This window comes from Cannabis sativa, chromosome 4 (genome assembly GCF_029168945.1).
Source record: "Cannabis sativa cultivar Pink pepper isolate KNU-18-1 chromosome 4, ASM2916894v1, whole genome shotgun sequence".
NCBI classification, from domain to species: Eukaryota; Viridiplantae; Streptophyta; class Magnoliopsida; order Rosales; family Cannabaceae; genus Cannabis; species Cannabis sativa.
The window spans coordinates 56,949,500-56,976,931 of record NC_083604.1 but is presented as its reverse complement, the minus strand read 5'-3'; the positions used below and the strand labels follow the sequence as shown (position 1 = coordinate 56,976,931).

Below are 27,432 nucleotides of genomic sequence, written 5' to 3'. Positions count from 1 at the left end.
CATAGTCGCCACCATTAGGGTGGTCATGAACCATATAAATAAACCTATAAGAATACTTATCTTTCGAGATTAAACGGCGCTAACTTGCTAATGAACGTTCCTCCATTAGGGAGGATTACTCACTAAAACAATAGCTATGTAAAACCAACAATGGAGATCGAATTTCTCTTTGATTAAAGCTCATTATTTAAACATGTATTTTGTTTAATCATTTATATTCCATATCTCAATAATGAAATATTACAAATTAAAGTAAAAACTTTAATTAAATTTCAAAAATGGAATAATTTTGAAAAATATCTTATTTAAGTTGTTTAGAAAATCTAAATACCCAACTTAAAATATTCTTCAAACAATGACTTAATTAAATATTACCAATTAAGTAGTAACCACTTAATTTAGAAGATATTCCATTTTAAGTTCCCATATTTAGAAAATATCAACTTAAAAAATATCTAAAGAATCTTAATAACCAATTGCCAAAATTCCTCAACTTAATTTATAATAGGTAATTCAAAAATATTCAAATCCAAGTTGATTTGATAGATTTAACTAAATCTCAACTTAAATAGGAATATTTAATAAAATTATAAAATTAAGATTTAGAAAGAATTTATATGGTTATAATTCCTTATTTAATTAAAAACAAGAAAAATGTATATAGCTTTCTAGAATATGACTATTCAAACTATGTTTTTCTTAAATTAATTTCAAGGAACAATGAAATTAATTATGTTGCTAATCAATCTTTTATTAGGTCAAACTAATATAATTAACCTAGCACAGTTATCCAAATCAGGCAAATGGGCCTTCACAATTGGGGTTGTTCATGTGAGGGGGGCTGGGTCCAGTATGTCGCACCCACTTCTAAGGCTCCCAACTCTCACACAAGGCCCAAAAGAGAGGAATTTAACCTTACAATGAATAACTGTTATTAATTGAATAGGCTCACAACTAAATGAGCCTAAATAAAATCTACCAGTTATGATATTTTATTTAGCAACAACCACCTATATGTATCTATAATAGAAATTAAACATATAGGCTCACACAGGCATACACATTTGGATGGATCCTATCATGTTGCTAGGTCATACACAGATGAAAGAACTTTGTAAAAATTACCTGTTACAAATTATTTACTTGATCTATCGTCAATTGAACCTTTGGTTAAAACTAGATCATCTGATCTATTATCAAGTTAACCAAGGCAATTTAGATCAAGCAATAATAGGTTTTAGAAAACTTACAAACAATCTAAACACATACTCCTGCAACAAGGTTAGATTTGGATAGTTGGATGTAGGATTTATTTAATTTTAATCATTTATTTCGAAAAATAAAATAAAATTAAACCTACTATTTTGAAAAATTAGGTTTTGGGTAACCTAAATGTCATTTCAAAATAAATTACTAACTTTCCTTTTAAATTTCATGTTATTTAATAAATTAAATAATAAAATAGAAAATGGTAAATACATACCCTTTTCTTGTTTTACAATTTAATTTAATTAAAAAATAACAAAATTTAAAAGTTAACAAAAATACCTTATTTTCTCTTTTAAAATTATCATGATTATTGTGATCTTATTTTAATTAAGGTCAAGTTACCAAAAAAAAATTAATATCTGACCTTAAAAAAAATAAAATAATCAAATTTTAAAGGAAATAAGAAAAAGGTAAGCAAAACTTGATTTTTCCTATTTTCAAAATCAAATTACACTAATATCTAAAATTAATTTTAAAAATTAAAATTAATTTATTTCTGATAATTAGATTTGAAATTTGAAAAACAAAAATCAACATACAAAACTACACAAAAAATCAGAATTTAATTCCATGAAATAGCATGAAAAATCGAAAAAATTGGAAAATTGGATGAACTGTACGGATGGCATGCTGTGCATGGCCATCCGCGCGCGGATCTGGGTGATTGGCCGAGAAATCACGGCGCAGGAAGGCTGCAAGCAGCCATTCCGCGCGCGTGATGAAGTTGCTCGTCACCCCGATTTTTCCAATTTTCAAAAATTCATAACTAATTCAAATTAAATCGAAATCGAGTTCTGTAAAAAAGTAAATTGCTTAGAATTTTCCAAACTATCCAACAAAAATAATTACAGAATAAAAACAGTAACCATTTTTCCCAGAATTCACAAACAACATTCAAACATCAATATGACACTCAAAGCAACATGATACCATCCAAAAAACAAGCAAATCGTTTTAAGTCCAAATTTCTTGCAAGCAAATCAATTACCATGGCTCTGCCGCTTGTTGGAAATTATTTTACCAGGAACTTAGATCTACTCACAAGTATGTTGATTTAACAACCTAAATATGAACTTCTAAAACGATATGAAATTAAACACATAAGAGTATCAGAAATCTTACAGTGATTGCAGCGGAATATATATGTCTCCTCCCACTCAGATCTCTAACCCTTGATTCCTTTCGTAGCGAGTATAATCAAGATCTGAGCCCGAAAGTCCTTCTTTGTTATCTCTGAAATCTACACAGCCTTCCTCACTATGATTGAGGTATTACTTGATGTGTGTGGGCACTACTCTAGCACTCATACATTTCAAAACAGTGAAGGAATAGAGAGAGAGAGGGTGGCGGCTCAGAGAGAATTTTCTGATTCTTTCAGAATAATGCTGTGAAAAGCTTTTCAGTTGTACAGATGTATGAAACTCTGAAGCCTTTGCCTTCTATTTATAGAAGACCACCAAGGGCTATGATTGACATTTTGAACTGAGAAAATCAAAGGGAAAAGGAAGGTAAATGGCCGGCCTAGGCAATGTGGAAACAAGGCTTGCCTCTTTTCCAACTTTCCTTTTCCTACACTTGATAGTTTCCCCTTTTTGTGAAAAATTGCCAATTCCATTGTTCAACCATATTAATGATAAATCTAATTATTTAATAATTAAAAAATAATTATCAAATAATATATTATCATTTATTTTATTAATAATGAAACTAATTAAAGTTTCCCAATTAATAAATATGCCCTTCAAAATCTCTATTTACTGTTTTGCCCTTAATAAGTGCTAAATTCTCAAACTGACAAGTCTATCTTGAGAATTTTTAATTGATTAATTAAAATCAATTAAATGAGTCCTACAAGTAATATCATCTCAACTAGTGAGGGGACCATGGGTCTATATATCCGAGCTTCCAATAAGCAGATCTAGAATTTACCACTTAAATTCACTGACTTATTAATTCTTCGTTGAATCCACACATAGAACTCAGAATTGCACTCTCAGTATATAGAATGCTCTATATGTTCCACCATATAGACACATTATTAGTTATCCATTGTTATAATCCTAATGTGATCAATGATCCTCTATATGGATGATCTACACTGTAAAGGGACTTAAATTACCGTAACACCCTACAATGTATTTTATCCTTAAAACACTTAACCCTGTATAAATGATATTTCAACTAAGTGAAATGAGTACTCAATCATTTATCTCGTTTGGTTAAGCTCGAAGGAAATCACCCTTTGCTTACTATTCGCCAGATAGAAGCTATAGATTCCATATTTATGTTAGCGCTCCCACTCAATCGCACTACCGTGTTCCCAAAATGTATGTATTGCCCAGACTAAAGTTTTAGGCTTAACTAACAAATCAAAGAACACGAATAACACTCTTGAAATTAAGCGTAACCATATCAGGATTTAGATCATGTGATCTAGGATCAACTTATGATATTGAATTGAATAGATGTTTACGGTAAGTTTCAAAATCTAATTCAAAGTTCAATATCGGTCCATTCCAATGCATACTCCATGCATCCAACCTGAGCTTTACTTTAACCTATGTTCTGGAAAGAACATAACATTTCTCCAAATGTAAGTAAACTCTGTTGTAGATTGTCATATCAGTGAAACCCAGTGTTCTGATAAATCTAGGAATACTTTATTCACATAGTCATGTTTATTTTCCACTGTGTTGACAACACAATAAACATGTTCAAGTATGTGAAAAGGGTTTGGATGAATTTATAAATCAAATAGACAAGCAATTGATTAAGTGAACCAAAACATACACAAGTGAATGAAAAATTACTTCTGTTACTTTATTGATATAGAATAATCTGGATTACATTGAAACAGAGTTTTATTTAGGGCATAAAACCCAACAGTAAGTACGGGCGTCAATGATATATGATGAGTACCGAGAGTAGGTACGAGCTCACCTAGTTAGGTGATGCAATTTTCTTAGCGAGGTACTGGGCGTAAGTACAGGCGTCAGTGATATATGATGAGTACCGATCGTAGGTACGAGTTCACCTGATTAGGTGATACAGTTTTCCTGGCGACGTACTGGGCGTAAGTACAGACATCATTGATATATGATGAGTACCGAGCATAGGTATGAGCTTACCTCATTAGGTGATGCGATTTTTTTAGGGACGTATCGGGCATCAGTGACATATGATAAGTACCGGGCGTAGGTACGGGCTCGTCTGATTAGACAATGCGATATATGTTAGAATTTATTTTACCAGGATCTTAGATCTACTCACAAGTATGTTGTTTAACACTCTAAATATGAACTTTCTAAAACGATAAATTAAACACATATAAAGTTAAGAAAACCTTACATTGATGCAGCGGAATTAATGTCTCCTTCCACTCAGATCTCTAACCCTTGTATCCTTTCTGTCGCAGAGTATAATCAAGATCTGAGCCCGAATGTCCTTCTTCTTTGAGTTTGATCCTTCACAGTCTTCCAATCTATGATTGAGTTACTGCTTGCTGTGTGTGGGCACTTACTCTTTCACTAGGGTCGAAATTTATGAAGAGGAAAGAGAGAGAGGGATTTCGGCCAATAGAAGAGAATTTTGAAGAGAGAACTTTCTGTCAGAAGATGTTATGAAAGCTTGTATATTTGACTGAGCCATCACTTTCTATTTATAGGCAACTACTAGGTTTAGGTTAGGAATTATTTGGCATTAAAATAATGAAAATATTAATTTGAATTTCCACAAATAGTGGCCGGCCATGGTGTGATAATGGGCCCCACTTGATTTTGCAGTCTTAACAAATTTTATTTCTATTTTCTCAAAAACGCCAATTTTCCAATTCTAACCATTTAAATGCCAAAACTAATTATTTAATAACTAAAAGAGATTGTTAAATAATATTGTCATTTAATTTAATTATTAACTAGACCTATAAAGTCTATTAATAAATAAATAAACCTAGAATCTCTTTTCTTTACAATTTCACCCCTGCTTAGTGAAAATTCATAAAATTAGACATAGTCTAACTTTAGAATTATAATTGATCAATCACGAATCAATTAATGAGTCTTACAAGCAGAATGTTCTCAACTAGAATGGGGACCATGGATCTATATGCTGGGCTTCCAATAAGTGAACCAAATTTACCAAGTAAATTCCTACTTATTGATTCTTCGTTGAATCCACTCTTAGAACTTAGAATTGCACTCTCAGACTTATATAGAGCATATTATATGTTCCACGATATCAATATGCTATCTCATTTAACCATTGTTATAATCTTATTGTGATTTAAAGATCCTCTATATAGATGATTTACATCGAGATGGGATAATTTTACCGTTCTCACCCCTCAATGTATTTTGCCCCTTAAAACACTTAGCTACCTGTAAATGGTGTTTAGTGATCTAATAATTAGTCAGTTAAACAAGAGCTCATCCATTTACTTCTATTTGCTAAGCTCGAAGGGAATCATCACTTGACTTCTATACACCAGTAGAAGCTATAGATTCCATATTTATGTTCAGCACTCCCACTCAATCATACTATCATGTTCCCAAAATATACGTATCACCCTGACCCAAAAGTAGGCTTAACTAATAACTCAAAGAACATGAATAGTACTCCTGAGTTGAGCCTAAGCATATCAGGATTTAGATTCTTTTAATCTTAAGATCAACTACTGATATTGACTTGGAAAGATATATATAACGGTAAGTTTGTAATATCTTAACTTAGTTGCAATATCGATCCAGTCCAATGTATACTCCATACATTCAAAAACTAGTATACTTTACTAATGTCCTCGAAAGAACATAACACTTACTCCAAGTGTAAGTACACATCATCGTTGATTATCACATTAGTGTAAATCTAAAACACTGATGAAACAGGGACTTATTCTTTTGATTCATATGATCACAATCACATTCCACTGTGTTGACGATACTGTAATTGTGAATAAATATATGATCTGGATTTAACTGATTTTGTGTGTAAATGTAATAAACATATTAAACCATTAGCATGTAAAATTCATGCAAACATAAATCACTTCAAATTTCTTATACTATTACTAATCAGATTGTAAAGAGTTTTATTTAGGGCATAAAACCCAACAATATATTGGTGCCAGATTGTGGCACGGGCAATCCTGATTAGGTGATGCAATTATATGATATATGGGTGCCAGGCTTTGGCACGGGCTTTCCTGATTAGGCAATGCAAATACAGGATTTTCAAACTAAAGCATCAATTTGCCTTATTAGGTAATGTAATGTATTGAAAATGGTTACTTTATGAGTTATCATATATATAAATTATATTTTTAAATGAATATGATTCCTATTATTGGTATAATAGTTTTGTATTACCAGATATCTGTATACTAATGCTTATTCATGGCAGATGCCAGTAGTAATTTGAATTTCATCTTATGAACAATGCGTAATGATTTGATTTTGATTGTGTATAAATGATAACATTTGAATAATAAACTATATAATCATTATTATTACTTTTCTTGCTAAGTCCTTGTGACTCACAAGTGCTGTGTGGTGCAGGTAAGGGCAAGGAAAAGTTAGAGCTGTCATGAGGTGACTACCTTCTCCAACAATGTACATATTGATCCCACTGGCTTGTGTGCTGAGTTGCCAGGAGTTGTTTTGGACTGGTTGTATCTACTGTATTTTGAATTGTGTTTGAATTGCTATTGTCTATAGTTTCTTTTTTGGGTAAATCTTTTATAACAGGGATCCCCAGAACACCTTTTTACTGCCGTTATAATGTCTGTTTCCAATCTTTTATTTTAGTCAAGTTTTTAATATTCTCAGAATTTTTAATAATTAATGAATATAATAGTATTAATCTAGTTTACAAAATCAAAGACGTGGCATCCCTATGGAATAGTGTGTTACAACTTGGTATCAAAGCAGCCATGGTTTCAAAGCTCCTGAAGACTGGTCGAATATGTACATTTTCTGCGAAGACATGTCGACTCATGATATAGTAAGTGTTTATCTTATTTGCTATTGCCTTACTTGCTTAGACAATTATAGTGTATAATGGGAAGAAATAATGTACTGATTATCTATACTAAGAATATGTGTATGGTATACGCATATTGATATTAATATCTGTTTGAGTTTTAAGTGTTTGAAAGATGTGGATTAAATGTGTGACAAGTTATACAGTAAAGGCAATTGAATTGCCTAATTAGCGAGCTATCTGGGCTCGGGGCAAATGGTAAGGAAAAGTGTAACGCCCTAAACAATTAGGTACGCTACCCAAAATGCTTATGAAACCCTAATCCCCTAATCGGGATTACTAATCAAAATAGCGCAGAATTTAAACTTTTATATTAAACAAAATGAAAATAAAACTTGCAATAAATTTAAACTTTTAAACAGTTGGGATCCTAAAAAAATATTTACAAACTTTATTACAAGTCTTTTCTTTCTAGCCGACCTAAGCGGCAAAATAGAATTTCAAAAGTTCAACACTGGTAGACCCTTAACCCGCTTGGTCTGATATGGCTCGAACATGTACATTCTTCGCCCAGCTCCTGAAACTCATGGCTGATCAGCTAATGCCTTACCCTTTCCTGCACAGTAGAGCACCCGTGAGCCAAGCCCAACAAGACAGTATAAATCATAACAAATATAATATGCTCATCATACTATTTAAATAAATATGCCATTCACATATATCTGTATGACACAGACCTGCATATCACACTCACATGCCTATTTATGTCTACGTGGTGTAGACCTATGTGTTGCGCTCACACATCTATTTAAATCTACATGGCGTAGACCCACGTGTTGCTCTCACACGTCTAAATACATTAAGGCATTAGAATTGGTTCATCTCGGTTATGGTTACCGAGTCCAACCTGATTATGCCTTGAGCGCATAATCCCTAAATCTCATTTCAATTAACATGGCATGGCATTTATACACATATATCACTAGGGTAATAAACCTAGGCTATTAGACCGTTCCTATTAGGGTAATAACCCTAATCCCAGTTACTAAATTTTCATGCATAACATTCTCAATATAAGCGCCACTGTGCATACTCTACGTGCTAATCACTATCTTACCTGTTGTTCAACAATAGATAGAGATTCCGAATCCCCGGGTGCTCCTGATCAGGTGTCGGTAATCCTAGTCACACAAATCCGAGATTTTTCACACTTAGGGTTAACCCCTGATTCCATACTCATAGAATTCAATCATGGCATTTAAAATTCAGATAATCATACAGAGCTCAGAAAGATCTTTCCAACGATATAAAGAACTCCCAAATCGGAGTTCGGAATCAAAAGTTATGCATTTTTCAAAATTCAACTCGAAACTGCCCAAAAACACGAGGGCGGGCCGCGGCATGCCCAAGTGATGCCGCGGCACCTGGGACGAACCCCCAGGTTCCATCAGCAGGGGCAGGCCGTGACATGCTTCAGAGCATGTCGCGGCATATGGGTTCCAAACCTAGAAACTAGCAAGCATTTCCATGAATTTTCAGCAGGAAATTCTATCCTTTTACCCCAAATTCACAACCAAACTCACAAGATAACAAATAGGATCACTAGCAAATAATAGATGCTCAACTAATATATTTCATGCATCAAAATCCCATAATAAATCCAAGAATTCAAATTGTAAAAACATCTCAAAATCATGCTTAAACTTATAAACTTCAAGCTCTCAAACTTGAGCTTCATCTCCCATAAATCAAACAATTTCCAGCAGCAAAAACCCCATAAAAACACATGATTCCAAGCTAGAAAATACCCTATTGTCTTACTCTATGCTCAACAATATAATTCTCAACCAAATCATGCAATAAACACACTCAATTCATCAAAATCACAAAAAAACCTAAGAACATACAACCACAAGAGAAAAAAAAAAACAACAACTCAAGACATGCTTTTACCACAATAAATTCAGCAAGAATTCACCAATAAATTTTACATAAACTTAGCAAGACGTTACCTAAACTCCAAGCTCAAGAATCCACACTTCCAAAGCTTCAATCAACAACCAACTTCAAGCAATTCTTCAACAATTCAAGTTGAAAATCAAAAAGGGTTAAAGAGAGAGAGAGAGGTTCGGGTTTGAGAGAAAACAACCCAGAAAATTTTCTTTGTTTTCCTAAAAATTCAATCTTTAATAAATAAAGTAAATAAAGGTCAAAAGACCAAAATGCCCTTAGGGCCAATGCACACATATTCACCCTCACAAGGGTATTTTAGACATTTCATACTCAATTATTTCCAAATAAATTTCAGATTTCATATTATCAAATAAAATGCCAAATAAAGCAATCCAATTTACATTTTGGGCCCGAGCTCGATTCGGCCCGAAATGCCCGATTGTCACTATACCGCGGCAACCTGTCAGAACACACCTGAAAAGACAACACAGGTATACTATATAGTAATTGTTGGAAATATATTTTACCAGGAACTTAGATCTACTCACAAGTATGTTGATTTAACAATCTAATATTGAACTTCTAAAACGATGAACTAAACACATAAAAGTTAAGAATAACTTACAGTGATGGCAGCGGAATTAAATGTCTCCTTCCACTCAGATCTCTAACCCTTGATTCCTGTCTGTAGCAGAGTATAATCAAGATCTGAGCTCGAAAGTTCTTCAGTTGGATGTGATCCTTCACAGTCTTCCAAACTATGATGAGGTACTGAGTGATGTGTGTGGGCACTTCTCTCTCACTAGGAATTTCGAAATTCTCTCTTGTTTTTCTCTCTTGATTTCGTGTGACACAATGCAAAGCAAAAGCTTGTAAAAGCATACCAAGAGTAGAGAGAGGGGCGGCTATAAATAGGAAAAGGGAAGAGCACAACTTTCCAAATAAACAGTTTCCTCTTTTACTGTGTAATTGAATAACTGCCTTATTTAGTGTGATCCACCACTTTCCTATTTAGGCTAGGCTTTAATTAGCAATTATATGGCAATTTAAATTGAAAATAATAATTGGGAAACATGCAAGCATGTGGCCGGCCATGGTGTGTATGGGCCTCACATGGATTTTGCAGTTTCCTCAACTTATTTCTATTTCTCCAAAAATGCCATTTTTCCAATTCTAATCATTTAAATGCCAAAACTAATTATTTAATAACTAAAATAGATTATTAAATAATATTGCCATTTGAAATAATTATTAATTTAGACATGCAAAGTCTCTTAATTAATAATTAAACCTAGAAACCCTTTTATTTACAATTTCATCCTTAAACTGTGAGAATTCACAAATTAGACATAGTCTAACTTTTAGAATTATAATTGATTAATCATATATCAATTATAGAGTCTTACAAACAGTATAGTCTCAACTAGAATGGGGACCATGGATCTATATGCTGAGCTTCCAATAAGTTGAACCGATTTACCAAGTAAATCCCTAACTTATTAATTCCTCGTTGAATCCACTCTTAGAACTTGGAATTGCACTCTCAGACTTATATAGAGCATATCATATGTTTCACGATATCAATATGCTATCTCATTTAACCATTGTTATAATCTTAATGTGATTTAGAGATCCTCTATATAGATGATTTACATCGAGATGGGACCAATTTACCGTTTACACCCCTCAATGTATTTTGGCCATTTGAACACTTAGTTACCTGTAAATGATGTTTTAGTGATATAATATATAGTCACTGAAACAAGAGCTCATCCATTTACTTCTATTTAACTAAGCTCAAAAGGAATCATCACTTTACTTCTATACACCAGTAGAAGCTACATATTTCCATATTTATGTTCAGCACTCCCACTCAGTTATGCTATCATGTTCCCAAAATATATGTATCATCCTGACCCAAAGGTAGGTTTAACTAATAGATCAAAGAACATGAATATCACTCCTGAGATTGAGCCTAAGCATATCAGGATTTAGATTCTCTTAATCTAAGATCAACTTCTGACATTGACTTTGAAAGATACAACGGTATGTTTACAATATCTTTGACCAAGTTCAATATCGGTCCAGTCCAATGCATACTCCATACATTCGAAACCAGTATACTTTGCCAATGTTCTGGAAAGAACATAACACTTACTCCAAGTGTAAGTATACTTCATCGCTGATTATCACATCAGTGTAAATCCAAAACACTGATGAACAGGGACCAAATCTTTTGAATCATATAATCACAATCACATTCCACTGTACTGACAATACTGTAATTGTGAATAACTATATGTTCTGGATTTAACTGATTTTGTGCATATATCAAGTATATATTAAACCATAAACATGTAACATACATGTAATCATAATTCACTTCAAAATTCTAAATTGATAACTAATCAGATTGTAATGGGTTTTATTTAGGGCACAAAACTCAACAAACTCCCACTTGCACTAACATAAAACAAGTTGTGCATTACAATCAACCTTTTGCCTCGATCCTCTGATCAAGTGTAGTATATTTGAATCCACCCATATATATATCTGGAACCAGGTTCATAAAACTTATGAAATCTCCTTAACTATATGCTTTACTCATCAAGGGATACTGAAAACCTTACTGCCCATTAAGTACATCTGAACAAACAGAAGACGTATCTCTCAAATTTTAAAATTTGGAATTGAGATAATGCAGTGTGGAATTTTCTTCAGTAAAATAACTTTCTGGTAATTTCGAATTTACAAAGTTATGTTTTCTCTGATGAAGCTTGAATTATTATAGATGGGTTTTTACACTCTTCTATAATGATTCCTCCACCCCCAGAGTAACCACCATCTCATAATTCTTAATGAGTCGGTGTGGATATTGGGATCACTAATGCATAGTTCCTTAATAACATATAGGTCACTTTTATAAATCTTTCTTGATTGTCCCCTAATGTTCCCCATTTGATTACATCTCAGATGGCTCCCACTCAATAGCAGATGTCTGGTTAGAAGCTTTTAACCTTTTACTATTGTTTCTGGGAACATCTCATTGTGACTTATTATCTTAAACTGAAACTGTAAGTTTCTCTAAGACTAGGTCAACAACATAGCAGTCTAGTATTTGAAGTGTAAAATACTTGCTAGAGATTTAAGCAATCAAATCAAGATACCATAAAATGTTATGAGGATTAGACATCTTGAATCAAGTCTTTCGAATAGACTATGCAAGAATTCTTCTATCTTATTCTCATAATTCTGATAAGTTATTTCTATCCATGTGAATGGTTAGACTTGTTTTTATCAGAGGTGTTCTTAAGTTCCTATCACAATTATCAACCAAACGAAGATTGGTAAAGAATTTTAATATTCTCCCAATCAACTAAGGTAATGTGATATATTATCAAAGAACTTTAATGGTATCATTAACTATTACAACAGTAAATCTAAACTGGAACATATAATCAAGATCAAGGATTTATTCTGATAATAGCTAATTTATTATATTATTTCCATGTTTAAAATTATGTGTTACAATGGGTACTGTGGTATAAAAGCCACCCCTAAGTTTATAGAGATCATGATCCACCCCTAAAGGTTGTAAATCTCTAAGTGTGATAGAGAGTCTGTGGAGTTGAATATAATCCAGAGTTCATTAGATATAAAAGATCGTTTGAACTGCATATTATTCTTAACTTTTCTCCACACCTATCAGATCAAAAGATCTTTTTATTAAACAAATTCTCAAATAATTGTTTAAGAACTAACAATTATTCATAAACATAGAAATAAATTCTAATGTTTATGTAGTAATAACTCTGTAAGGAGTTTAAATACCTTTAGAATTTGTATCAATAATAAAAACACTTACACATACAAACATAATAAATATAACAATTGGTAATAGATAAGATAAAGTACTAAAGCTCAACTCATAAATTGCAATTTATTTTAAAAAAATTTATTATAAACCAAAAAATTGTTTGCAATATTATGAGAACCAAACAGGGAATAAAATCCCAAAACTTGAAATCCAAATTGTTTGAAAAAATAAACAATTAATTCAAAAAAAAATTGAGCTTCTTCTTTATTGTAGACGATCTCCATCCACCATCCAGCATTCTAATCCAACTCGCTAAGACAGCATCCGAGTTTAAGAAGCTTGAGCTATAAGAAGAATAATAAACAAGGTTAGTAGTCCAGAATTAATAATCCAAAAGGATAATAATTCACTAAAAACACATCAGTTTATAAAGAAAATACCTTGTTTCTTTGCGAGATACTTAGGACATTGGGATTTCCAATGGTCTTTCTCATTGCAGTAGAAACACTTTCCTTTTAGTGTATCACCAGAAGCTCCAGCCTTTTTGTTCTTAGCTGCTTTCGCAGCTTGAGCTCGCTTCTTGGCATTTTTCCACTTCTTCTTATGATTGGATTTGGAAGTTATGGTAATACATTTTCAGAATGATGTAATGGTTGTATACTTAATGTAAATCATTACTAGATTCATTGATGACCTAATCAAAATCTTAAGAAAAGCTAGAACTGTTAACCATGGTTTGTTAGCTATTCTAAGTGATTAGGGGTGGACCATCCCATAGTCAATAAATAAGAAAGTGTTTGTTTAAACAAATGCTACTTTTCTAAGAAAATGACTAAGTCTGAAAACAAAGTAGCAAAATAAAGGAGATATTTTTCTTGATTCCAAAAGTGTTCTATCATCTTATTTGACATATGATGATCCCACTGCCTCTATTGTCTTGTCACAACTGAAGAGATCAATACAATTTAGTTTTCTTAGACATAATTCATGGTACCTTGTCGTAGTGGGAGAGTTTTTAGGAACTCACCTTCTTTTGACTTGGAAGACACTAGTGATTAAAATCCATTGTGAGTTTAAACAAGTAATAGATTGTCAAGATAAGAAACTAAGAAGAAAGCCAAGAGAACTATAGTTTGATCCATTCACATGGAGTAACCTAAAGTTTTCTATTACAAGGACAAAAAAGGAAATTTTCGTTAATAAGTCTATTCAATGGACTTAACAAAACTTCTTGTTCCTAGTATTATAGGTTTAAGTTTATCTAAACCTATGGCTTGTGGTATACCTGGTAATTACTTACTCTAATGCAAGCAACTTACTTTAGTAAGATGCTGAAGCATTTTCTTTCTAATGGCAATCTATAGAAGCTTCTCGACTTCTAGGCATAGATTTTATTTATCTAAGGAAAAGTCTCAACTATTCCAGAAAAGATAAAGTCATGAAAGAATTTCTTAAATCAACACCGAGAGGTCTCAGATATGCTTTAGTATGCCTTAGACCAGACACCTGCTGTTGAGTGGGAGTAATGAGTAGGTATCAGATGAATCCAGGAGAAGAACATTGGAAGACAATCAAGTAAATCTTAAGATTAAGAAGAGGAACTATATGTTAGTCAATAAGGGTGTATTTAAAACTCTTAGACTACACCACATCAGATTTCGAGACTTGCCTTTGTTCTAGAAAGTCTGCTGATAAGAAGGTGATTACTCTGGGGGTGGAATAGTGATTTTGGAGAAGTGTAATGTAACACTCTAATGCTAAGGCACGCTACAGTGCTTTTTCAATTATAGTGCAATCTTTGCTAATCAAAGAATTTTCTCGAAAAACGTGTCAAATTAAAACTTTTGCATTAAATATTAAACTTTGTAATATAATAAAATATTTACAAGTGTCGGGATCCCGTTTTCAAACTTTGTAAAATTTACTTTCCAAAATATACATTTCAAAATACACAAATTTACTGGTCGCACAACGACTTTCAAAATACAAATCCCAGATGTCCCGAGACTGAACACTCCAGGTCGCGCTGCTTGACATGTACAATCCCATCTGAGCTCGGGTTCACTCCTGTTCAGCCTTAGCCTTTCCTTTACCTACACATGGAAGCAGAACTGTGAGTCGACAGACTCAGTAAGAAATGCATATAGCATATCATATAATTTTCGACCTGTAAATAGGCGCCCATACACCTATTTACAGAGCTTAACAGATGAGTATGAACGTTCTAACTAGCACTACTACAAAAAGTACAATTCTCGTCAGTTTTTAAATGTCATTTAAAGAATTTACGTCGGTTTATAAAACCGACGTGTATGCCGTAGTCGCAAATAGTTTTTTATTAGCGTCATTTTTAAAATGACACAAAAAACAATTTTCTTCATTTAAAAACTGACGCAAAATGTACGCACTTTTGTTTTATCTTTAGCGTCAGTTTGGAAATGACACAAAATTGTTTGCGACATTTCTAAACCGACACGAAAAACTTATACCGTCAGTTCAAAAATGACACATAAATTGTTGAAATAGTTTTTCTTTCACCTATTGCGTGAGTTATAAAATGAAGCATAAATGTAGGTAAAGAAAAATTATAAATTTCCAAGCAACTCTTATATTAAGCCCATAACCATCTTCTCTATTAGAAATACCACCAATGCTCTAAATATGTTAGAAATTTCCTCCAGATAGAAACCAAATGTAAATCATGTCATCTACCTCCTATGTTCATTTTAGATAAAAATTATTTAAAAACAAACTTTGTTCACTGTTCAACGGAAATAACATAACCAACACAAATTAAAAATTAAAACAAAATTAAAATTAAACATGAATAAATTTAATAGATGACAACATTTTTAGATACAGTTTTTAAAAATTAAATCTATGAGAATTGGGTAGAGTGTCATCATCACTATTGACAGAATGAACATAAAGGCCCAAAGAAGGACAAGCCTTCACAACATTCAACACTTGTGTTATATAATTACATATAGTCAAGAACATTAATCAATTCACGATTATTTTATACAAAATAAAGTACCTATAATGAACCAACATGCTCTCCAATATTCAGTATTTTGCTTCACTGTTGGCTTTCCTTTTGCATCAACAGAGCCATCACCAGTGTAAGTCTCACTCACTTCATTCTAATAATAACAATAATTAAATTATTAACAACAACATTTTTCTTACTTAATTACTTACTAGTAAGAAATTTAAGAGAGAGTGAGTGATTTGTAGACTAAAAGAGTAATGCCATTTAATATAATTGTAAAAAAAGCTGAGTCTAGCTTGTGTATTGGTATAAAGATAATTTTGTGGATTGGAAGACAATGTTGCACAATATGGAGCAGTTGAGGAAAACTAAGTAAATTAGAATGTTAAAACTCATTTTCAACCTAATGTTAAGCAGAACCAAATACTGAACTTAGTGTTATAATTATATTGTATTTGATATTGTTTAACTCCTTTGTCATTTTAACCATTTGAATGGCTCATTTAGCCTATGCTTGAGCCATGAGATGTTACAGTATTAGATTTTCTTTCATAAAAAAACTACTGAATGTTAGAAATAGTCAAACAAGTAGGACAGGCCGATCTTAGAATATTGCAGTTTTGTTAAGAGAGAGCTTTATAATTTTATTGTTTTGGTGCTTTGAAGAGCTTGATGAGAGGTGTTGATGGTGATGAGAACTTTATGAGATTTGATTTGAATAGTTCCTTGAGATCTTCAGGGTTTACAGTGTATGTAGAGTTTATATATGTAATTGGCCAGAATCTTAAGGGTAATTTGTATAAATAATAACTAGATTTGAACCAATAAGTTAAATAAGCAAGGAAAGTAGCATTAAGTACCTGACACCTTTTGAGCGTGTAGTCTCTTGAATCTCTGGAATGACAAAAGTAGCATTTAAAAGCCTGAATATGATGATCAGATCACAGATCTGAAAAATTAACAAAAATTTAATTAACTCCAAGTAAAAATTGTCTTACAGATGACTTACACATTAATTAAACAAAATTAAACCACAAAATATTTTTGCATAAATGAAACCGGTACTTTGTTTATTTGGTACTGTAAAACAAAGAAAACAATCAATTAGCTAAATTCTCTAATAGTCTTCCCTTTATCCAACACAGCAAGAAAATATTTTCAACTGAATTCCAGAATGACACAACCAGAACTGATTCAGTATCATTGAAAATCCTTAAATATTTGATGTAAGATAGAATCCTAAATCAACAAATAAAAAGGGTGATATAAACAAAAAAGAAATAAGATATTTGAAAAGTAACATACACAAATACATGTGTATATTAACTCTTTAAAATTTACATGCATAAGAAACAATTGAATCAAACAAAAGTTTCTTCTTAATGGATAGAATCAACCAAAGTAGTTTACAATCCATCCTATGAGAAAATCTTACCAAACCATGACAATTGACCTCTCGGGAAAGGCATACTCTCAAAAAAATAATGTTCTAGAATACATTTAATAGTATGTTCATGGATTCATTAAACAAAAAAGCTGTCAATGCATTGGACTGTACTCGATACTCATAGGAGATTCAATTCAATTGGGATAAACTTAATCATTATACATGATATATAAATTGTATCATGCTAAATCGTACAATATGCAGGAAACAAAAAATTTTGACAATAATACTTGCAAAAGACTTGTCACCATATTTACTGTATAATTAAGGATAATAATTCTCAGACTAGGCAACTTATTCAATTATTTTTTCTTTAAACAATAATAATAACTAATTCATGACAACAGTACCAAATTCTTACCTACGTAGTTGTTTCTAGGGTTGGCATAAGGCTGCAAGGATTTCAGTGGCTTCACAACACCCCAGAGTTTCTTATTTCGATATTTCTGTTTCAATGTATCAAACATTCCCATAAACTTATATACACAAGAAAAAGACCAGAATTTGAACCCATACAAGCTAGTTGAAATTCATTGTAAATCATCATTTGCATACCTGTCTTCTACGGATAAAAGCAAAATCATCACGAAACCTGGCTAGGGCACTGTAATGAACCAAGTCGACAAAGGAAGACCTTGCGATGGAGAGATGGGGAATCAAAGACACAAAAGACAAGACCACAACAAACAATGAATTCGTACTGGTAGTGGCTAACCAATTGTCATTTTGGTTAAAAGGGAAACCTGGTCGGTGTTTTGATGTTCTCTTCCATTTTTGGCTTAGGGACCGGTGACGTTCTCAGGGTACAGTTGGCGACGAGAGACAGAGAGAGAGAGAGAGAGAGAGAGAGAGAGAGAGAGAGAGAGAGAGAGAGAGAGATAGATAGAGAGGGAGACAGATGCGGATGTACCTGTGAAGAACCTAACGAGAGAGACAGTGAGAGGGGGGCTTCGAGAGAGGTGGGCGGAGGAGAAGACACAATCGCCAGAGGTGGGTTTTGAAGATTAATCGAAGGTGAAGTGTGAATAGTGGGCTTCGATTTGGGGGTAAATATGCGTGGATCCCCTTGTCAATTAAAATATGCGTCGTTTATAAAATGTCAAATAGAAAGTATTCGACTTTTTATAAATGACGCTAATCGTCTATTACATATTTTAAAATTATTCTATTTTTTTCGTCAGTTGTCTTTTACGCGTCTGTGTTACTAATGACGCAAATTATGTATTTTTACTGTCTTTTGAAAACCGACGGTTCAACTAATTGGGACACTATTCACGTCGGTCAACACAGTGAATAGTAGTGTTGACCGACGTGAATAGTGTTTTTTTTAGTAGTGTAGGATACGACCATGTACCATGTACCACATGCACTCAGTATACCTTCGTACTAGTGTAGGTAGGGTATGACCGCACCTTGAGTACTATCAAGTGTTGTACCACAAACACCTTGTACCTTCCCGTACAAGTGCTGGTAACACCATAATGTACTTCCAAATATCATACACCTTACCAATGCACTTCGTACCGCAACCGTACAAGTGTTGGTAGTGTATGAATCACAACAAATAAGCATGTATACATATTAACACATACATACATTCAGATAATCACATCATACATTATACACAATTCTTACCTGTTTTCTGAATTCAAGTGTGCTGGCTGACCTGAACAGAAATCTCATGCTAGATGGATGCCCTAATAACATTTTGAAACCGGGTAAGTCACATGATTAAAACCCTAATCCCGGGAAACCCAAAACCGAAACCCTAGGTTCTGCCATGCTCTTAATGGGTTATTCTAACTCTGGAAAAGGGGAAACACCCATCCGAGGCACTGAAATGGACAAAAATTGAGAAAACAAAGTGTTCGGGAATCCTGCCAAAACCGGCTAGCCGGTTTTTGTGGCACTGCAAACCGGCTAGCCAGTTTGCACCAGTAATCCCAAAACACTTCATCCTTTGCTCAATTTTCCACCAAATGTTACCAAACTTTCCAGAGTACCTACCCAATGTATTCACAACATAAACCAAGCAGTATTTCACAGAAAAACACACCAAATCAATTTATGCCATTAAAGCTCAAAGCTTTGAACTCAAAGCTTAAAATTGCATAAAACTTACAATCAATCTCTAAACCAGCTGCAATGAACTAAAATTAAGCCAAACAAACCCTAGAATTCGAACTAAGCAAACATCAAACCCTAACAGCCCCTATAACCCAAAATCACTTCTTAAAACCAAAATACAACTTCATAAACTTAAAAGGAAAGGAGATAGGGTTACCTTAGTTATTTTTCCTTGAATCCTTGGTTGAAAACACAGAAAATTATGAAGAAATGGCTTGGTTTTCCTTCTGGTTTGTGAGGGCCGAACACCAAGAGAGAGAAAGGAGAAATGATATTTCTCTAATTTTAATTTCTTTTTCCTTAATTTTCTTTCAAAGTAAAACCCCTTTTTTTTCATTCAATTATGCTGAAATAGAATAAGTGTCATCACCCAAGGCTGCCACCTAACCCTCATTTACCATTTTACTAATTGTCTAAAATGCCCTTAAGGTTATAACTTAGGTATTTTTAAAGCTAGGGGTCAAATGGTCAAAATCCATAACCCCGCTCAATCCCGATAATTTATTTTCTCTAAAATATTTCCCCCTATGAAATAAGGTTCTAAACTTACCCATGTGATCAATCTAGCCATCCATCGCATTTTTCGTTGTCGCCGAGCAAAAATTACAAAAATAACATATTTCACATATAAGCTAAATAATACCCCTAGAGTTTAATAAAATCTCCGGAATTGAGAAATTATAACTCTAATATTTATTTCTAAATATTGGGGTCCACAATTAAATTAATTCACATATAATAATAAAATAATAAAAATTAGTGCTAATTGCCCTTACTAATCTAAATTACTAGAGCGGTCATTACATGTAAAAACCTATCTGAAGTCTCTAGGTCTACCAGAAAGGGACTGAATGTTAAAGTTGCAGGAAAGGTACTTATTCAGTCTAAGGAAAGTTCTATACATCTTTGGCACCATTCCAAATTGCCTAAACTACTAGTGTTATTTCCTGATTAACCAAAAGTAGTTGCCAAAGGTATAGAATCCAGTATCCCAAAAGAGTAGACATATAGAGAGGAATTTCACATTATCAATGATTTTGTGATTAAGGAAGAGTAATGGTGGAGAAAAGGTTGTGTTTAATTCAACCTTTCATATCCTATTACGAGGAGTTTACTACTACTACTACTACACTTGATTTGTATATCAAGGTGTTGATATTATTTGAAATGCACTTTTTGTTTTATATTAGTGCAAGTGGGAGTCTGTTGGGTTTTATGCCCTAAATAAAACTCCATTTCAATGTAATCCACTTTATTCAACATCAATAAAGAAACAGAAGTATTTTTCATTCATTTGTGTATGTTTTGGTTCATCTTATCAATTGCTTGTCAAATTGATTTATAAATTCATCTGAAACCCTTTTCACATACTTGATCCTGTTTATTGTGCTGTCAACACTTTGGAAAGTAAACATGACTATGTGAATAAAGTTTCCTAGATTTATCAGACACAGGGTTTTACTGATATGATAATCTACAACAGAGTTTACTTGCATTTGGAGAAATGCTATGTTCTTTCCAGAGCATTGGTTAGAGTAAAGCTCAGGTTGGATGCATGGAGTATGCATCGGAAGGGACCGATATTGAACTTTGACTTAGATTTATTAAACTTACCGTAATATCTATTCAAGTCAATATCGCCTAGTTGATCCTAGATCAAATGATCTCAATCCTGTTATGATTAGGCTCAATCTCAAGAGGCTATTCGTGTTCTTTGATTTGTTAGTTAAGCCTACTTTTGGGTCAGGGTGATACGTACATTTTGGGAACACGATAGTGCAATTGAGTGGGAGCGCTAACATAAACATGAAATCTATAGCTTCTATCTGGCGAATAGTAAGTAAAGGATGATCTCCTTCGAGCTTGACCAAACGAAAAATAAATGGTGGAGTACTCATTTCACATAAGTTGAAATATCATTTATACGGGGTTAAGTGTTTTAAGGATTAAATACATTGTAGGGTGTAACGGTAATCTAATCCCTTTACAGTGTAGATCATTCATATAGAGGATCATTGATCAAATTAGGATTATAACAATGGATAACTAATGATGTGTCTATATGGTGGAACATATAGAGCATTCTATATACTGAGAGTGCAATTCTAAGTTCTATGCATGGATTCAACGAAGAATTAATAAGTCAGTGAATTTAGGTTATAAATTCTTGATCTGCTTATTGGAAGCTCGGTTATATAGACCCATGGTCCCCCCACTAGTTGAGATAATATTGCTTGTAAGACTCATATAATTAGTTTTGATTAATCAATTATAATTCTCAAATTAGACTATGTCTATTTGTGAATTTTTCACTAAGTAAGGGCGAAATCGTAAAGAAAGAGTTTTAGGGGCATATTTGTTAATTATGATACTTTGTATGGTTCAATTAATAAATATGATAAATGACAATATTATTTAATAATTATTTATAATTATTAAATAGTTAGAATTGGCATTTAAATGGTTGAATTTGAAAATTGGCGTTTTTGAGAAAATGAGATGCAGAAATGATAAAACTGCAAAATTGCAAAAAGTGAGGCCCAAATCCATACTGTATAGGGCCGGCCACTTTTATAGGTTTTTTCATCTGATATTTTCATTATTTTAATGCCAAATAATTCAAACCTAACCCTAGTGGAATGCTATAAATAGATAGTGAAGGCTTCAGGAAATTTACACTTAACTTTCTACTTTTTCCTTCAGAGAAAAACCTGAGCCTCCTCTCTCTATACCTAGCCGCCACCTTCTTCTCTTTCTTCTTCCTTGAAATTTTGAACCACTTAGTGATTAGAGTAGTGCCCACACACAGCAAGTGATACCTCAATCATAGTGAGGAAGATCGTGAAGAAAGACTTTCAGCAAGAAGGAGTTTCAACACTAAAGAAGGAGAGAAAGAGATCCAGGTTCAGATATTGATAATGTTCTACTACAGAAAGGAATCAAGGGCTAGATATCTGAACGGAAGGAGTCATTATATTCCGCTGCACCCAATGTAAGGTTTCTAATACTTTATATGTGTTTATTTCATAATCGTTTTAGAAGTTCATATTTAGGGTGTTAATCAACATACTTGTGAGTAGATCTAAGATCCTGGTAAAATAATTTCCAACACGAACATGCATAAAAAAAGATACTAAAAAGAAGGCAATTAAACAGCAGGATTCCTAGGCTCTTTGTACCGGTCAACTGGATCTAAGGGGGCCAGAGGATCATCTGTCTGGATGGAAGGAGCCTCAACACTCTGGTCGGTGGGAGAAGCGGAAGTGGTCGCCTCAGGGTTCTCATTAGTCGCTTGAGTAGTGCAGTAGTCGGGAAACATGTCTTTGGAAGTACCGAGGTATTCAAAGTTTGCCTTGGGATTGGCCTTCCAAAAGGCATATAAAATCTCGAGACCAGTTGTCTCTATGGCATCCACTTTCTTCCCGAGCTTCTCCACCTCGGATTTCTGGCTCTTAACCTTAGCCTCAAGTGCCTCTTCCTAAGTATTCTTGTCCTTGGCCTCATCCTCCAACCTGTAATTTTCTTCCAGTTTCGTCAGTACAGACTCTGTTTTGAATTTATTATAAGAACATTTAGAAGTAACTGATACTATATATTTCTATCTAGACCCAATGATCAAGAATTTAGGCCTTATATATGCCCTGTTTAAGACAATAGCAGAGTCTCTATTGACAAAATTAGAGAAAAATTACAGTTTTACAAACATTGGATACTTATGGCACTAAAAATAAATATTGAGTTTATGCCGCCTACAAACATAAAACTTTAGGTACTTATGCCGCTATTTACCCATTATAATAAAATAAAGTAATGGAGAAGTGAGACTTGAAATAATAAAAAAAAAAGAACTAAAATTAGTTTAATAAAATTGTATATTAAATATGTACATAAATATATATTTTTTTTTTTGGGGAAGAACATCGTTTTGTTCATTAGATAAGATAACTGGGAAGCACAACAGGGGTTCCCTCCCTATGGTAGACACCATTCAAAAGACTGTTAACTCTAGCCTTTTTAGCTACAAAATCAGCAGCTTGGTTGTCCAAACGAGAAATAAAGAAAAAATTGCAAACATTAAAACTTGGTAGTAAATGTAAAATCTCCATAGCAATATGTCTTGTTTCCCAAAAAGTAGGGCATTTCCTTTTTTCCAGCGCTTACACAATGACCTTAGCATCAGAAGCTATGGCGATGGACTCCACCTTGGCTGTTAAGGTTGATTCCATATAGCAATTGAGTCTCCCCTCCCCGGTATGGCTAGACTTCCCAATTGAATGATCCCTCTAGCCTCAAAGATACCCTTCCATAATGGGATCCAAGGTTGATTCCATATAGCAATTGAGTCTCCCCTCCCCGGTATGGCTAGACTTCCCAATTGAATGATCCCTCTAGCCTCAAAGATACCCTTCCATAATGGGGAGTCACCTCTTTTTCCTTCCACTTCCCAAAAGGACTTGTTTTTGCAATATTTTGCCATTAGACATTTAACTCAAGGTTTATTCACCCCGTTTTCCAGTTGCCACACAAGTTTTGTTAATAGAGCTTTGTTTGTGTCTTCTAATCTTTTGAAGCCTAACCCTCCCTGGAATTTAGGCAGACAAAGGTTGTCCCAACTCCTTATGGCATTGAATCTTTCTTTAGCATTCCCTCTTGTCCACCAGAATAACGCATCAATCTCTCTACATGTCGACACAGGGATTTTACAAGTTGACATAGTATATAGTGGCAGGCTCAAGGCCACTGACTTCACCAAGGTTGTTCTCCCTGCGAAAGAAATTTTTTTAACTTTCCATCCTTCAAGTCTCTTTAACACCTTTTCTTTTAGTCGCCAGTAGTCTTCTCTTTTCCTACGTTTGAATACAAACGGATTTCCTAGATGAAGTTCTTGACCCGTACATTCTTCAACCTCGAGGAGCCTTAGAATATGTTCTCTCTTACTCCGGTTCAGGTTGTTGGAACATAGCACGCTGGACTTTACCTTACTGCACTCCTGACCCGACCAAGCCTCATAAATCTTAAGGCAATCCATAAATGCAGTGGCATTTTTGTCATATGCTCTTGCAAACAAAATGGTGTCATCTGTATGTTAACTCAAACCTTTAGGTCTCCTTGTTTTGATGATTAACAAATATTTGATTATTATTTGTTACTAATGATTTGTTGATTTTGTAGCAAAATTAAAAGAGAAAATAAATATTTCAAGATAAATTGGTATTTTTTACCAAACTTTTCAAAGCAACCCAAAATGGATTCAACAATCATATCAAGAGCAAAAGATTCATCAAGGGATCATCGACTCAAGACCCTATTCAAAAGAGGTCTTCAAAAGCCCAAAGTCAAAAGTCAACCCGAAAGTCAAAGTCAAAGTCAAAAGTCATCTCTCGAGAAAAGTCAACACACGACCAAAAAACATGTAAATCAAGCTAGGAGGCTCATCTACATCAAGACTACTCAAAATCATATGGTATAAATTTACTTTAGTCTCGTTAAAGTGATTTGTATAGCACATTAAGTTTTATAAATTCAAATTTTGGCTCATTCACTAACTTGTGCAGCAAGTTTTCTCACACGATAGTTCAAATTTTTTTTTTTGATTGAATTTCTAAATCACACTTTGTTTAACTAAGAGAACAAAATTGGAATTCTAGAAATCGGATAATCGAGTAAAGAGTTATGCGCGTTTTAGTGCCGAAAAATGCAAGTTTTGAACCTGCCTGATTTTCGGCCCACCTATTGAAAATAGGTAGTCCGTTTTTCGCAGATAGGTAGTCTGTTTTAAAATAGGTAGTCTGTTTTTCCCAGAATTTGTTTTGAAATGCGTACTAACGGCTATAAACGGCTACTTTTCACCCCAACACTATAAAAACTTGATTTTTACTCAAAAATACATGTTGGCTGAGCATTTATGTCATATACCTAACATATCTAAGTGAGATTAATGAGCTTCAAAGTTTAAAATCCAACAAACACTCTTGACACACTTTGAGCCAAAATTTGTTTCTATTAATCATGAGTGTGCTTGCTTTTCACTCTAGGTTTTCATTGTATCATCATATTTCTAGAGTGATTTTGCTTGTAATATCAAATACATTTTCATAGGGTTATTTGCGGCAAAACCTCCTAAAGTGGACAAGTTTTTACAACTAACCCCCTAATCTAAAATTTTGGTGGTAAAACTACCTAAACCACTAGTCCGTTAGCAGTTAGCCCTTTCCATCCATTTTTGGCTGTTAAGTGCCAGGTTGGAATGTCCACGTGTACACAGTATACACGTGGCACAATTTTATTGGTCCACGTAAATAAATATTTAAAAAAAATAAAAAAAATTAATTATTTTAAAAATAAAAAATAAAAACATTTCTTTTTCTTTAAAAATTAAAAAAACAATTTTAAAAAAATAATGTTTTTAAAAAGAACCCTAATCCCTCATTGTCTTGTTCTCTCTCTCTCTCTCTCTCTCTCTCTCTCTCTCTCTCTCTCTCTCTCTCTCTCTCTCTCTCTCTCTCTCTCTCTCTCTCTCTCTCTCTCTCTCTCTCTCTCTCGTTGCCCTACTGCCGCCCCCTCCTCCTACTCCTTCTTCTTCTTCTTCATGCTCAGTTGGGGGGACCTTTATGGCTGGTACCATTGGGAAGAAGAGACACAACAACCGCCAACCAAAGCGACGCCAACCGAGACCTCCTTAGTCCAAGCTCCGACCTGGCCACTCTCATCAGCCGATTCGCCAACATTGACGCAACCTTCGCCACCACACGCCAGGCCAACTGCCTTTTCTCCGGTGGCGATACCAACCTTGCTCCCTTCGACGCCACCCAGAGGTGGAGGCTGTGTTGGCATTTTCTTCCAACTCCCCACCCACCTGCAATGAAACGAACCTTTTGTTCTCTAAAATATAAAATTAAATACACTCATTGAACAAAAAGCGTTTTTTTTTTTTTTTTTTTCAAATTTTTTTAGGGTTCCGATTTCTGTTTGCCTCTAAAATTTAGTAGCAGATCCACTAAATATAGAGACAGAGAGGATTATAATTAGGGCTTTTGGGCGGGATTCGTACGAATTTTGATTCCGAGCTTGAAGAAGAAGAAGAAGAAGAGCGAGTGAGAATTTCGTTTTTTGGTCAAGCAAGATGATGATCTCGAGGGCTTGTTGTCTTTCTCGGTTGCCATGGGTGGTGGTGAGTTTCCATGGGTGGTGGTGAGTTTCCATGGGTGGTGGTGGTGGTCTTGTCTGCAAATGAAGATAGAGGAAGAAGAAGAAGAAAGAGGGTGAAAGAGAAAGAGGAATTAGGGTATTTAGGTTTTTTTAATTTTTTTTTTAAATTGTTTTTTTACTTTTTTAATTTTTAAAGAAAAAGATTTTTTTTTAATTTTTAAAATAATTAATTTTTTATTTTAATTTTAAATAATTAATTTTTTTTATTTTAATTTTAAATTATAATTACGTGGATCAATAAAATTGTGCCACGTGTACACTGTGTACACGTGGACATTCCAACCTGGCACTTAACAGCCAAAAATGGATGGAAATGGCTAACTGGTAACGGACTAGTGGTTTAGGTAGTTTTACCACCAAAATTTTAGATTAGGGAGTTAGTTGCAAAAACCTGTCCACTTTAGGAGGTTTTGCCGCAAATAACCCCATTTTCATATTGTGAATGAGGTGAGGTTGGCACCGGTATTGTAAACAATCCAGTTATAGTGAGATTGGCACTTCAACAATCCGAGAAAGAGGTTAATAGTCCTCGAGGGTGCGAAACTATTGTAAGAGGTTTGGAAATACCTTGGTGAAAATTTCCCAGTTGTAAGGGTTAGTCAAGCCCGTTAACTTGTCTCGATATTGGAACTCAAAGCTAGG

At 33.8% G+C, this 27,432-nt stretch overlaps 2 long non-coding RNA genes across 3 annotated transcripts; one reads left to right on the top strand and one right to left on the bottom strand.

The window, feature by feature from the left end:
* The first annotated feature begins 5,675 nt into the window (after positions 1-5,675).
* On the top strand, positions 5,676-7,139 carry LOC133037272 (uncharacterized). The gene is made up of 2 exons (XR_009687394.1): positions 5,676-6,527; positions 6,822-7,139. It is a non-coding gene; the product is annotated as an uncharacterized LOC133037272 (long non-coding RNA).
* A 7,704-nt stretch (positions 7,140-14,843) lies between these two features.
* LOC133037271 (uncharacterized) lies at positions 14,844-18,546 on the bottom strand. 2 transcript variants are annotated; one of them, XR_009687393.1, is made up of 5 exons: positions 18,010-18,546; positions 17,816-17,900; positions 16,868-16,956; positions 16,053-16,158; positions 14,844-15,108 (listed from the first exon to the last, which is right to left on the bottom strand). It is a non-coding gene; the product is annotated as an uncharacterized LOC133037271 (long non-coding RNA). The 2 variants fall into 2 exon arrangements; XR_009687392.1 differs by lacking the exon at positions 14,844-15,108 and having other exon boundaries at positions 15,811-16,158; positions 18,010-18,543.
* Between the last annotated feature and the right edge of the window lie 8,886 nt (positions 18,547-27,432).